The following is a 14,430-nucleotide window of genomic DNA, read 5'->3' as shown; positions in this document are numbered from 1 at the left end:
AGGCTGGCCTGGAACTCAGAAATCCGCCTGCCTCTGCCTCCCAAGCACTGGGATTAAAGGCATGTGCCACCACCACCCAGCTAAGACTGGTACTTTTTAATAGATACAAACAACTGCAATTACTTACTATAAAGACAGATTTATCACTTATATGCATGTATGTGTGGCAGCCTGAGTTTCTTTGCACCATGAGCATACAGGAGTCCAGAGAAGCCAAAATAAAAAGTCAAGTCCCTGAACCTGGAGTTACAGACAGTCCTGAGCCTCCACGTAGGTACGGAAAATCAAATGTGGGTCCTCTGTGACAAAAAGTAAACATTCTTGAGGTTGAGTCATTTCTCCAGATTCCCAAAATAATTTTACTTTAAACTTACAAGCTTATCCAATTAAATTATCTGAAAGCACTGGAAATATGATATATGTCTGTAGGTGGAAATACCTACAAAATACTAAAGGATGAGAGAAACATGTGTCAGTCTTAGACTACCAAATTCTGAAAATTCAGAACTATAATTTGAATGTATCCCCTTCAAAACTCACACTGAAATTTAATAGCTAGTGGCACAGGATTAAGTGGTGAATGAGGAAGTAATATGCCCATGAGGGATCCACCCTTTAAAATAAGCAAGCTTGATCCCTCGCATTTCCTCTTAATGTCTCTTCACCTTTGCATCCGATGCTTTCCATCTAAGAAGGCTCACAAATGGTCTTTATATATTGCTGTCATTTTGATAGTAGCTGGTACTTCTTCGCAGACTCCAAAATGGTGACCAACCCTGTAAATGTTCATCCCTTAAACATTACCCAAGCTGAAGTATTCTGTTATGACATAAAAAAATAACAGACTGAAAAAAAATATGGACCATACCTCTGCTAGTGTCAGAAATATATTTCACTGGTCAAATGCAATTGCATTCTTCCTAAAAGAAAGCTTTTATTGCTAACAAAAGAATAGTTATGTTACACTTGTCCCATTTTACATTGCTGTGATTCCAGGAATTACAATCATAGCTTTGAAATCTGTAGGATATGTGAATATAATGCGTTGTGAACAATATCTAAAACAATCTTGATCTTTAATCACAAGTCCCCTAGGTAATAACATGGGCTTGAGTCTGTTAATATAGACAATCAATGTCTCGCCACACCTAACCTAGGTCTTTTTCCTTGAATCTAATTCATTCCATCTCTCTGAAATGCTCCATGAACAAATCTAAACTAAGGTGTAAGGAACAGTGTATTTTGAGAACTCCATTTAAATGTCCTGTGCTTTGACATAATTTGAAATGTGGAACAGTGCTATAAAATAAAAATATAAACAAGACCGATGAAAGTAGGCTGTGCAAGGGGGAAAAAGATAAAAGCCTTTCAAGTTGACCTCTGCAAGGAAATGAAAACTATTTCAGGCCAGAGGCAGAGAGATGCTTCAAGAAGAGAGAAGAAAATGTGAGGAAAATCCAATTCTCTTTGCCAGAATGGACCCACTTGGAATGCAATCATATTGGCTTTGCTGAAATGCTCCCATTCCAGGGGGCTCCATAGCGTTCACCATAGCCATATTAATTTTCTCTAAAAAGAACACATATTAAAAGGAAAAAACATATCAATATAGAGGCAACCCATGCTTATTACAGTTTCCTAACCCTCCAAAGAGAATAACGAAAAACCAGTGAAGTCTAGACCCTGCTCTTCCTTCACACCTTCTATGGTCAATTGAATTAAAAGATTATGACAACCAGTTAAAAAGAGAGAACAGAGTAAAGGAAAGCTAATCACCCCAGAAAGTCAACGTCACTGTCACAGATCCAGAAGGAAATGAGGCAAATCTATGTTCTCCACGTTTTTATCCAGTATGGCTCAAGCCCCACACCTGATTTCCTCACACAGGATTGCTTCTCATAGCAATGTCCTTGTCCTCCTGGTTTCCACCTGTCACAGTTTTGTTTCTGAAGCACAGGCGCTGGAAGTTAGCTGGAGGGGGAAGGGAGGTGAGTCTTACTCAGGAAACCTTTAAATGATGAAGAAAAGTGTCAGGCATTCCAGCAGCGACAGGTAATGGCACCCGGAAGAGCAGAGCAATAGAGAACATGAGTTTAATAGTTGGTGCAAGTCGGACTATTACAAGCCGTGTGACAGTGAACCCATCTCGTCCAGCTCTCGACTTCAGCCTCAGCAAAGGGAGGTGACATAGGCAAGTAATGGCTTTTTAAAAAATGAATTGTTTAAGTCCTGACTTTACTTAAAATAGAGCAAAAAAAAAAAAATGTTCTGTGTTTTAAACCCCTAAAGCATTTTTTAAAACTCACATAGATTTCTCCTCATACTATCTTTTCCTTGACATTGTATCTAATGTGTTTGTTTAGTCAGATGTTAAAAAAATGTCTACCTTGAAGCTTTGAAACTTTAGAATCCATTTATACCATACCAGATGCAAGTATCTTAAACACTCCCCTAGAAATGAGAAAACACCAAACAGTGATCATAGGTCTGGAGAGAGAGTAAGATGGGAAGTCATCTATCTCATGCTGTTTTAAGCCCAGAATTGTATAGAAGACTTTTAGTGGCTCTGAAAAACCTGTTTATTTTGATAGCAGAGCCCCAATTTTGAGTCAGTTCTGAATTACTTACCCAAATCAGAGTGCTTTCTGTGGACTCAAACCTACTTTAATAATAGACACCATTTTTTTTAATTGTTTAAGAAATAACACACTAACCTGGGTCCATGGGGACTCAGAGAAATTGAGTCCACCATGAGATCACACATGGGACAGAACTAGGGCCCCCTGAACATATGTAACAGAGAGCATCATGGTTTTCATGTCGGTACTCTAACAACTGGAGTAGGGGCTATCTCTGCAGCCTGAATTTGGTACCTTTCTCCTACCTGGGATGCTTTGTCCAGCCTCAATGGGAGAAGATGCACCTAGTCCTACTGCAACTTGATATGCCAAGGCAGGTTGACATCAATGAGAGCCCTCCCATTTTCTAAGGAGAAAGATAGGAGGGGTAGTTCAGAAGAGGAGAGGAGAGGAGAAGAGGGAGGGGCTGAAAGGAGAAGAGGGAGGGAGGAGAAGCTGTGACTGGGATATAAAATTTATTTATTTATTTATTTATTTATTTATTTATTTATATTTTAAATGTAGAAATGAGTAGACATGGGTTCAAAGTAGAATATTCTGCTTTTTTTACAACTAGATTCTAAACCAAATAAAGTTATTTGATATAAAAAAAGAAAGAAAGAACGCACATTAAATTGCCAGTAAAGTTTGTGGCTTTTATGCTCTGTCTTCTGTGCAAAAAGAAATGTATTCATGTTTTAAAATGCCAAGAGAAAGGACAATAATTAAGATGGCATAAAACTGATGGGTACCTGATGTTAAGGACTATTAATGGGTTAGCCCTACATCAAAAAAATAATGCTATTGTTTGGATTGTGAGAGGGAGAAAAGTGGGAGAAAGGAAGGAGCAATGGGATGAAACACGAAATAAAGCAAAAAAGGAGGGGTAAAGAGAGGAAGAGATGGCACGAGGTAGCCTGCCCATGCCAGTAAAGAAATAACTGTGCTCTGTGTCACTGTAATATCCCAATTTTCCTGAGTGTTCCACTAAAATATAGTCAGAAATTTCAATATTTCATCTGAGCAAAGCACTGAAACTCAAAAAGACTGGATATGAAGTTGGGATAATAAGGAAAAAAAAATAGATTCCTAAAGAAGAAAATGGAAGTTGTCTTGAAGAACATTTGGAGTATAGATGTACTTTCCCAGAGAGAACATTGGGAGTCCTACCAAGAGACCATCAAAGGGACAGAATAAATGTCCAGCTGTGCACAGCAGTCTTTATAGTTGAACAAGTAAGTGGTGTAGCCATGGAGATGCTTATGACCAATGGCCTTTGTAGTCGATTCTGAAGTGTACACCTTGAACACTTCTCAGGTGGCTTGCAAGAACCTGACAGCCATTCCCCAGTGCCCTGAAGTGTGTTCTTCAATAAACTTAGCAGGACCTGACTCACACATTTTTTTTCAAATGCTTAAACCATTTGTGACCTAAAACTTCTGTGTCTTCTTATGTAAGAATCTCTTGAACAGATAACTTTCTGAGGCCTTTTCTGTCCAAATTATCTTCTAATCATTTTTTAAATTCTTCATCTATAAAACTGAATATTTTGGGGCTGGAGAGATGGCTCAAAGCTATCTGTGGAAGAGGAGGCTACTCTTCCAGAGGTCCTGAGTTCAGTTCTCAGCAACATCATGGTAGCTCATAATCATTTATAATGAAGTCTAGTGTAAAGACAAGCATGCAAGAGTAGAAATTTAATATACATAACAAATAAATCTTTTTTAAAGTGAAATTTTTTGATTCTATATATAAATGGAAATGCAGTATTCTTCTTTTTACACCTGACATTTTTTCATTTGAATAATATCCTTTAGCTCCAACTATATTTTTACAAATACCATGAGTTGCTTCCCTTTTGAGATTAAATAACATAGCTCCAGTTCTTTAGGCTATTCCCATATCTTGGCTATTGTGAATTATTCTTTTTTTTTTTTTTTTTTTTTTTTTTTTTTTTTTTTTTTTTTTTTTTTTGGTTTTTCGAGACAGGGTTTCTCTCTGTAACCCCGGCTGTCCTGGTACTCACTATGTAGACCAGGCTGGCCTCGAACTCGGAAATCCGCCTGCCTCCGCCTCCCAAGTGCTAGGATTAAAGGCGTGCGCCACCACCGCCCGGCTTGTGAATTATTCTGAGTTGAATATAGGAGTGCAGGTATCTCTTTAGCATCCTGATTTTATTTATTATTGTATATTCTCCACGATGAGGTTGCTGAATCATAAGTTAATTCTTATTTTAATTTTGAAAAGCTTCCATATTGTTTCTGGGAATATAGCACAGTATATAGAGTTCATACTTAACATGTATCCACACTTAATAAACCAGGAATGGCATGGGGTTCATATCTTTCTGTGTCTATGTTGCATTCTTTTTTTTTATTGTAACTTTATAGATGAAGATTCTCCTCTTTATTGGATATTTTATTTATTTACATTTCAAATGTTATCCCCTTTCCCAGTTTCCTCTCCAGAAACTCCCTATCCAATCCACCCTCCCCCTGCTTCTATGAGGGTGCTTCCCCAACCACCCACACAATCTCACCTCACCACCCTGGTATTCCCCTATGATGGGACATTAAGCCTTCACAGGACCAAGGGCCTCTCCTCCCATTGATGTCTGACAAGACTATACTCTGCTACATATAAGGCTGGAGCCATGGGTTCATGGCTCTTTGGTTGGTGGTTTAGTCCCTAGAAGCTCTGGGGGGTCTGGTTAGTTGATAATGTTGTTCTTCCTACAGGCTTGCAAACCCCTTCAGCTCCTTCAGTCCTTTCTCTAATTACTCCATGGGGACCCCACACACAGTATGATGGTTGGGTGCAAGCATCCCCCTTCATATTTGTCAGGCTCTATCAGGCTCCTATCAAAAAACACTTCTTGACATCCGCAATAGTGTCTGGGTTTGGTGAGTGTATATGGGACAGATCCCCAGGTGGGGCAGTCTCTGGATGGCCTTTCCTTCAATCTCTGCTCCAAAATTTATCTCTGTATTTCCTCCTGTGAATATTTTGTTGCCCTTTCTGAGAAGGACTGGAGCATCCACACTTTAATCTTCCTTCTTCTTGAGCTTTATGTGGTATGTGAGTTGTATCTTGAGTATTCAGTGCTTTTGGGATAAAATCCACTTATCACTGACTGCATACGATGTATGTTCTTTTGTGACTGGGTTACCTCATTCAGGATGATACTTTCTAGTTCCATTTATTTGACTAAAAATTTCATGAAGTCATTTTATTTAATAGCTCAATAGTACTCCATTATGTAAATTTACCACATTTTCTGTATCCATTCCTCTATTGAGGGACATCTGGGTTGTTTCCAGTTTCTGACTATTATAAATAAGGCTGCTATGAACATAGTGGAGCATGTGTCCTTGTTATATGTTGGAGCATCTTTTGGTTATATGCTCAGGAGTGGTATAGCTGGGTCCTCAGATAGTACATGTCCAATTTTCTGAGGAACCGCCAGACTGATTTCCAGAGTGGTTGTAACAGCTTGCAATCCCACCAGCAATGGAGGAGTGTTCCTCATTCTCCACATCCTCACCAACATCTTATGTCACCTGAGTTTTTGACCTTAGCCTTTCTAACTGGTGTGAGGTGGAATCTCAGGGTTGTTTTGATTTGCATTTCCCAGATGACTAAAGGTGTCGAACATTACTTTTTTTTTAATTATCCAATCAGATTTATATAATAATAAGATCACAATTTACAAGATGCCAATACAATAATTTCAGAGCCAATTCATAAAGATAAAGCTTTAACCCAATTATTCTAACCTTGTGAAAATCTTAGCTATTTGTGGCTGTTTAAAAGCATGAGTGATCAGGACCATCTTCCTGCTCTTCTGCCTCCATATTGGCTTCTCTCCCCTTCCTTCTTTCCTCCTGCAACTTCTCTGTCTATCTACCCAACTCCTAGCTCTGCCTTCCTTTTCCTGTCCAATCACAGGCCTGCCACTCGCCTAATGGCAACTCTATCCTAACTTAAAAGACTATAGTTCTGCACCTGGCTATATCTTAACTTTAGATTGAATGTCAACTGAAAACTATCCTCTTAAATCTGTTCATCTCAAAGTAAAAAGCCTGGGTTGGCTAGGAGACTATGGAGTTTTTCAAAAATGTCAGAAATCCAATAACAAATGGCAATAACTGAAAATATATAAGAAGCTTAACACAGCTTCCAAAACTTCTAATTGATAGAGACTGCTGAACATCTGGACATTCCTTTACTTCAAAACGTTGGAGCATTGGTCTTCAGCATTCTGGTCAGGGTCATCTGACAGACATAGAGAAAACAGGAAAAAATTAAGGACTAGCCCACACTGTCTTAGCAGAATTCAGCTGTCCTAAATCTGTAAATGTGTCCTTTCTTTGGACAATATTATGTCTGTAGATGAAAAGAGGCAATTTTTGTTTAATTGTCTTATCACAACCAAAGTAATTCATATATGTTTAATTTCTTCTTTGAATCCAAGACAGAGAAAGCTGTCAGGAGCAGACTAGTCTCAACAACAAATGAGTTAATAACATTAAATGTCACATTCTGTGGATTTCTTTCCTTTTTTTTTTTTTCCTTTTTTCCAAGACAGGGTTTCTCTGTGTAGTCCTGGCTGTCCTGGAACTCACTCTGTAGACCAGGCTGGCCTCGAACTCAGAAATTCACCTGCCTCTGCCTCCCAAGTGCTGGGATTAAAGGCGTGTACCACCACAGCCCCATTCTGTGGATTTCTAATGTTTTTGAAAACCAACTATCTATGTAAAGTAATCTGGACTGCTGTCCATTAACTACTCTCAGCTATTTCTAATTAAAATCTTGAAAACACCCCAACAATAAATGAAATGAATTTGCTATTTGGCCCTAAACTCACAGGCCTAAACATCTCAGATCTATTTATAATAACAGCAAAAGAAAGACTGCGTCTAAGCCCTCTGTACTTTCAAATATTTAGTATCAATAGAAGAAAGTTATACCAATGATAATATTGATTTTACATCAAAATAAGTTCTGTACCAAATAAGAATGTATGAATTCAACTTAGTAACAATTATAAAGGTTTCTACCAAATGAGATTATGACTGTACAATCAGTTCTAGCTATTTCCTCCCTGCTCCAAATATGACCATTTCTACATTCCCTAGAAAGACAACCTATTAATAATAACCCTCTCCAGCCCCAAAGCTCAGGGAAATGGATCGACGAATCTTCATAACTTCTTCAAGCTGAATATGGGCATTGAGATGTTATGAAGGGGGTTGGGGAAAGGTAGGGAAAACTGGATTGATGAGTCTCTGATGTCTGTGTCTTGACTGGATCTGGATGAAGTCCAAGACATCAGGAGTTCAAGCAGGCCAGTTCAGCATGTCTGACAAGGAAATTCACCAAGGCTGTATATTCTGTAATATATAAATCTTGTGAAAATCTTAGCTACTTGTGGCAGTTTAAAACTATGTGGGATCAGGATCATCTTCTTGTTCATTTGCCTACATGTTGGCTTCTCTTGAACATTTCTTTAGGTGCTTCTCTGCCATTCGATATTCCTCAGTTGAGAATTCTGTTTGAGCTCTGAATCCCATTTCTAAATAGGGTTCTTTAGTTTTCTGGAGTCTAACTTCTTGAGTTCTCTGTATATATGGAATATTAGCCTTCTATTGGATGTGGGATTGGTAAAGAACTTTTCCCAATCTGTTGGTTGCTGTTTTGTCCTATTGACAATGTCCTTTGCCTTACAGAAGCTTGGCAATTGTATGAGGTCCCATTTATCAATTATTGAGCTTAGAGCATAAGCCATTGGTGTTGTGTTCAGTACATTTTTCCCTGTGCCCATATGTTTGAGGCTCTTCCCCACTTTCTATTCTATTAGTTTCAGTGTATCTGCTTTAATGTGGCAGTCCTTGATCCACTTGGACTTGAGCTTTTTACAAGGAGATAAGAATGGGTTGATATGCATTTTTCTACATGCTGACCACCAGTTGAACCAGAATCATTTGTTTAAAATGTTTTTCCCCCCACTGGATGATTTTAGCTGCTTTGTCAAAGATCAAATAACCATAAGTGTGTGGGTTCATTTCTGGGTCTTCAGTTCTTTTCCATTGATCTATCTGCCTGTCTCTCTACCAATACTATGCAGGTTTTATCACAATTGCTCTGTAGTACAGCTTAAGGTCAGGGATGGTGATTTCACCAGAGGTTCTTTTGTTGTTGAGAATAGTCTTTGCTATCCTAGGTTTTGGGTTATACCAAATGAATTTGTTAATTGCACTTTCTAACTCATGAAGAATTGAGTTGGAATTTAAATGGGGATTGCATTAAATCTATAGATTGCTTTCAGCAAGATGTCCATTTTTACTATATTGATCCTGCCAATCCATGAGCATGGGAGAATTTTCCATCTTCTGAGATTTTCTTCAGTTTCTTTCTTCAAAGACTTGAAGTTCTTGATCTATGAGTTTTCCTCTTAACATTGTTTTCATTGTTTCCCATAAGTTTTGTTATATTGTGCCTTCATTTTCATTAAATTCTAAAAAGTCTTTAATTTCTTTTTTTGTTTTGTTTTTGTTTGTTTGTTTGTTTGTTTTTTAGAGACAGAGTTTCTCTGTATAACCCTGGCTGTCCTGGAACTCACTCTGCTTATTTATTATATGTAAGTACACTGTAGCTGTCTCCAGATGCACCAGAAGAGGGCGTCAGAACTCATTATGGGTGGTTGTGAGCCACCATGCAGTTGCTGGGATTTGAACTCATGACCTTCTGAAGAGCAGTCGGTGCTCTTACCCGCTGAGCCATCTCACCAGCCCCTGGAACTCACTCTGTAGACCAGGTTGGCCTTGAACTCAGAAATCTGCCTGCCTCTGCCTTCCAAGTACTAGGATTAAAGGCAAGCACCACCACCACCCAGCTCTTTCTTTATTTCTTCATTATCATTGAATAGAGCATTGATTAGCTTCCATGTGTATGTTGGCTTTCTATGGTTTATGTTGTTATTGAATACCAGCCGTAGTCTGTGGTGATCTGACAGAATGCATGGGATTATGTCAATCTTCTTGTATCTGTTGAAGCCTAGTTTGTGACCGATTATATGATCAGTTTTGGAAAAGGTACCAATAAGTGCTGAGAAGAAGGTATAGTATTTTGTTTTAGAGTGAAATTTCCTATAGATTTTCTTAAATCCATTTGGGTCATAACCTCTGATAGCTTCACTGTGTCTCTGTTTAGTTTGTGTTTCCATGATCTGTCCATTGATGAGAGTAGGGTGTTGAAGTCTCCCACTATTATGGTATGAGGTGCAATGTGTGTTTTGAGCCTTAGTAAAGTTTCTTTTATGAATGTGGGTGCCCTTGCATTTGGAGCATACATGTTCAAAATTGAGAGTTCTTCTTGGTAGATTTTTCCTTTCATGAGTATGAAGTGTCTTTCCTTATCCTTTTTGATAACTTTTGGTTAAAATTCCATTTTATTTGATATTAGAAAGGCTACTCCAGCTTGTTTCTTGGGACCATTTGCTTGGAAATATTTTTTCCAGCCTTTTACTATTAGGTAGTGTTTGTCTTTGACACTAAGGTACTGTGTCCTGCATGCAGCAAAATCCTGGGTCCTGATTACATATCCAGTCTGTTCATCTATGTCTTTTTATTGGGGAACTGAGTCCATTAATATCAAGAGTTTTTATCTAAGGGCAATAATGTAATGTGTTGCAACCTTCCTTGTTTGCCAAAATGTCTTAAACCCTTGACAGGCATTTGCTAAAATTCAGTTTCCCACCACTCACTCCTCCTTCTTTGTTTAGTAAAGAAGAGATCTCTATTTCCCCACTGCCTTTCTATGTCATGTTAAAACTAGAGGGGCCAATGGGCCATCATACCCACCACTCTCCCTCTACAAGTATTGAAGACTACCGAGAGAAGCAGCCCTTCCCCCTGCCCTTGGTAACATGGAATAACTCATGATAGTGCCTGAGTAAACATTCCCTTATTGGTAAAGTCTCCCTTCAGTCTGCCTAGCTACTTCTCACTTGCAAATGGAGAAATGGGGGTTGCCTACCAGAAAATTGTGTTACAAATCATAGAACAACTGGTGCATCCTTGTGAATCTCCTCATAAAATATGTGATTAGGAAAGGAAACTAGTAAATATCGTTCCTCTGTTGTTGTGCACTGGTGACCTCAGATTTCAGAGGAGTAGGAGAGCAGAGAGCTGGGAAACAGGAGGAGCTGGGGAGCATGAGGAGCTGGAGAGCAGGAGGAGCTGGGGAGCAGGAGGAGTTGTGGAGCAGGAGGAGCTATGGAGCAGGAGGAGCTAGGGAGCAGGAGGAGCTGGGGAGCATGAGGAGCTGTGGAGCAGGAGGAGCTGGGGAGCATGAGGAGCTGTGGAGCAGGAGGAGCTGGGGAGCAGGAGAAGCTGAGGAGCAGGAGAAGCTGAGGAGCAGTCTCCAGACAGGGTGAGTTCTGTGGGTATGAATGACCCAGGAGACTGAGGTGGAAGACAGCTAGCTCATTTACTGAAATAGAGACTAGATTATATAGCTCGAGTAATGCTAGAGTGGGTAAAGTGCTACAGTGTAGTCAAGGGGCTTCCAGCTAGATTAGCAGACTGCTGGTCACATGATTTCTGAGAGGCCAGTTTGCTGGCAGAGAAACAGAAGTCTAACTGGCTTTATAATGATGTGGCCTTTATGTCTATAGACTTAAGTAGGCCCAGACCTGATATGGTAAGGCGTGGCCCCACTCTTGACACGATCTTTAAGAGCTGTCCAAGGTATAGTCAATGTTCTACCGTCCCTCATCTAGCCTGGGAATTCATACCCTGTCTACCACTGTGTAAAGAATATTTTGCATTCTTAACATTCCTAAGAAGAGTCATGTGACTTAAATATTCACTCCACAGTCAAAGCAAGTATATCCTCAGTGACACACTGATCTCAGTCTATTCCATGATGTAACTCGATCACCAAGTCAAAAGCACTTCTGCTTCTAAGCTAGAAATTCCTTCTAAACCATTAACAGCCTCACCAGCAGGTGAGGGTGTGTGACAGCCCACCACTACCTGAGGGTCTATGACCAGGTAATGACTGCTGATATGGGTAGTTCCTCAGTAGGGTACCACTGATCTGTTTACCATGTTTGAAAAATAACCATATTGGTGCTTGTGGTGATTTGAATATCCTTGGCCCATGGGAATTGGGAGTATTAGGTGTGGTCTTGTTGGAGGAAGTGCATCACTGTGGCAGTGGACTCTGAAGCCCTGCCTAGTGCAGAAGAGTCAGTTTCTCCTAGCTGCTGTCAGATCAAGATGCCAAACTCTCAGCTCCTTCTCCAATTCTATGTCTGCCTGCATGCTGCCATGCTTCCTGCTATGATGATAATGTACTAAACCTCTAAAACTGTAAGCCATCTCCAATTAAATGGTTGCCTTTATGAGAGTTGCCTTGGTCATGGTTTCTCTTCATGGCAATGGAAACCCTAAGACAATGCTCATGCAAGCAACCATATGTAAATTCAATAGTTCTCAAAAGAAAAAAAGAGTGATTTACCTAGAGAAAGGGAAGGCTTCTATGGGAAAGGAAAGCCAACATTCACTATATACCTGTATAATATTGTCAAAGAATAATTTTTTTTTTTTTATTTTCAAGACAGGGTTTCTCTGTATAGCCCTGGCTGTCCTGGAACTCACTCTGTAGACCAGGCTGGCCTCGAACTCAGAAATCCGCCTGCCTCTGCCTCCCAAGTGCTGGGATTAAAGGTGTGTGCCACCACCACCCAGCAAGAATAATTTTTTAATGTCCATAGTCATTGGTCATAACAATCTCTTCAGTTATCTCATTCACTTGTCCAAAAATATATGATCTTGCTCCTGGAGAATTTTTTCATTAATGAACATGTACTCTGTGACTTGTTATGCCTCCTAAGATTTCGTTATTATAAATCAACTCACTACATATCTAGACATTGCTGAGACCTCTAACTCCACATGCTACTGGTGCTGAACTATGGACTAGCCTCTTTCACCTACAGCATACAAAAACACTTGGAATTCCCAGCATTTGGGTCTGCTGGTAAACGGTCGAAGCAGCTCTCACATAACCACGGCATCTTGCTGCAGCCATCTTCATTTTCCATCCACAAACTGTCCATCATCCTCAGACACTGACAACAAAATTGAAAGTATTGGCTTCAAAGTCAGGTGCCCTATTGCTGTGTCCATGGGCAAGCTGCCCAAACACTGTCTTTTCACTTCACAGAGGAACCATTTCCCAAACAATTACCGTTGACACATGCAAACACTTACGATGCTGTCTAGACACAGAGCTTTTGTAAGATATTCAACATTATTGTTTAAACTTAGTTCTCTAAGATTAAATAATAATGGGTAATAATACATATTAGCAGAAATAACATTAGTGTTTAATTATCTACTAACAGTAATTTAAGACTTGTTTTTCATTGTTGTCATGTTTTGTTTTAAACAAAGTCTTACTTCAGAGTTGAAAGTAGCATCAAATTCTCTGTGTATCATAGGCTAGCCTCAAACTTATGATCATCCTGCCATCACCTCTCAGGTATTAAAATCACGGGTATGTAACACCATGCCTGGATGAGATTGGAATAATTAGTGGTACATACCTTTAATCCAACATTTTGGCAGAGACAGGTCCATCTCTTTAGTTTGATACTAGCTTTGTCTATATAGCAAGTTCCTGGACATCCATGTCTACATGGAGAGAATTTATCATAAAGAAAGAAAAAGAGAAAGGAGAGAGAGAAGGAGAGAGAAGGAAAGAGAGAGAGAGAAAGAGGGAGAGAGAGAGAGAGAGAGAGAGAGAGACTTTCTGTCTATTGACATATGACTTTATATCCCCCTTAAAATCTGCCTATGCACTAATATTTCATCACTATGGTCTATCTCTGAATTTGGGTCATCAAATAATTTGAAACACATTGCCAAGTAGAGTGTGTTAAAACCACTGCTACTTTTATCATACAGAGAATTGCATCATAAGAATTGAAGGTGTTAATTTATCTTCTCGTGCTTTAAATCTTTATATACTTCGGCATCGATGTGTTTTGCTTTCTGTCTTTCTCTGCTCTTTCTCACATCCATGTCCTAAGTTGACCATAAGGAACTTTGTTCTTAGTAAATGAAAGAGAGCTAAGAGCATATGCAAATCAAAACAACTCTAAAATAATCATATACTGGGATGGATAGGTAGCTGAGCAGTTTAGAGCACTTGATCTCGCAGAGGATCCAGTTTGATTCCCAGCACTCACATGGTCACTCACAACCATCTGTAACTCAAGTTCCAGGGGATCTGATGTCATCTTCTGGTCTCCACAAGCACCAGGCACATATGAGGTACATATACATTCATGCAGGCAAAACACTCATTCACATAAAGTAAGACATATACACTGAAGATGATCACATGCTGACCTATATTTCAGTTACAGATGAAATTTGCATAGGAATTGCCCCTAAAGGCTCATGTGGTAAAGATTTTGTCACTATCTTGTCACATTATTGGGAGGTGATGGGACCATTGGGAGGCTGGTTGAGCCTTAGAAACAAGTTGAGTTGTTGTAGTTATTCCCTAGAAAGGGTTATCTACACCTGGGCCACCACAAAATGGGAAGCTTTGCCTCTCAAGTGCTTTTCATCACAACATTCTGTGTAACCATAGGTCCCAAAAGAGTGGCTCCAAATGACCATAAACTAAAACCTCTAAGACCAAGAGGAAAAAATAAACATTTCCTTCTTTTAAGTTGTCAACCTTGCATCTTTTGTCACAGCAATGAGAAGCTAGGACAGCTACTGTAACTACT

Source organism: Mastomys coucha, unplaced genomic scaffold (genome assembly GCF_008632895.1).
Source record: "Mastomys coucha isolate ucsf_1 unplaced genomic scaffold, UCSF_Mcou_1 pScaffold22, whole genome shotgun sequence".
NCBI classification, from domain to species: domain Eukaryota; kingdom Metazoa; phylum Chordata; class Mammalia; order Rodentia; family Muridae; genus Mastomys; species Mastomys coucha.
The sequence above is the reverse complement of the archived record's forward strand: the minus strand, read 5'-3'. Positions refer to the sequence as shown.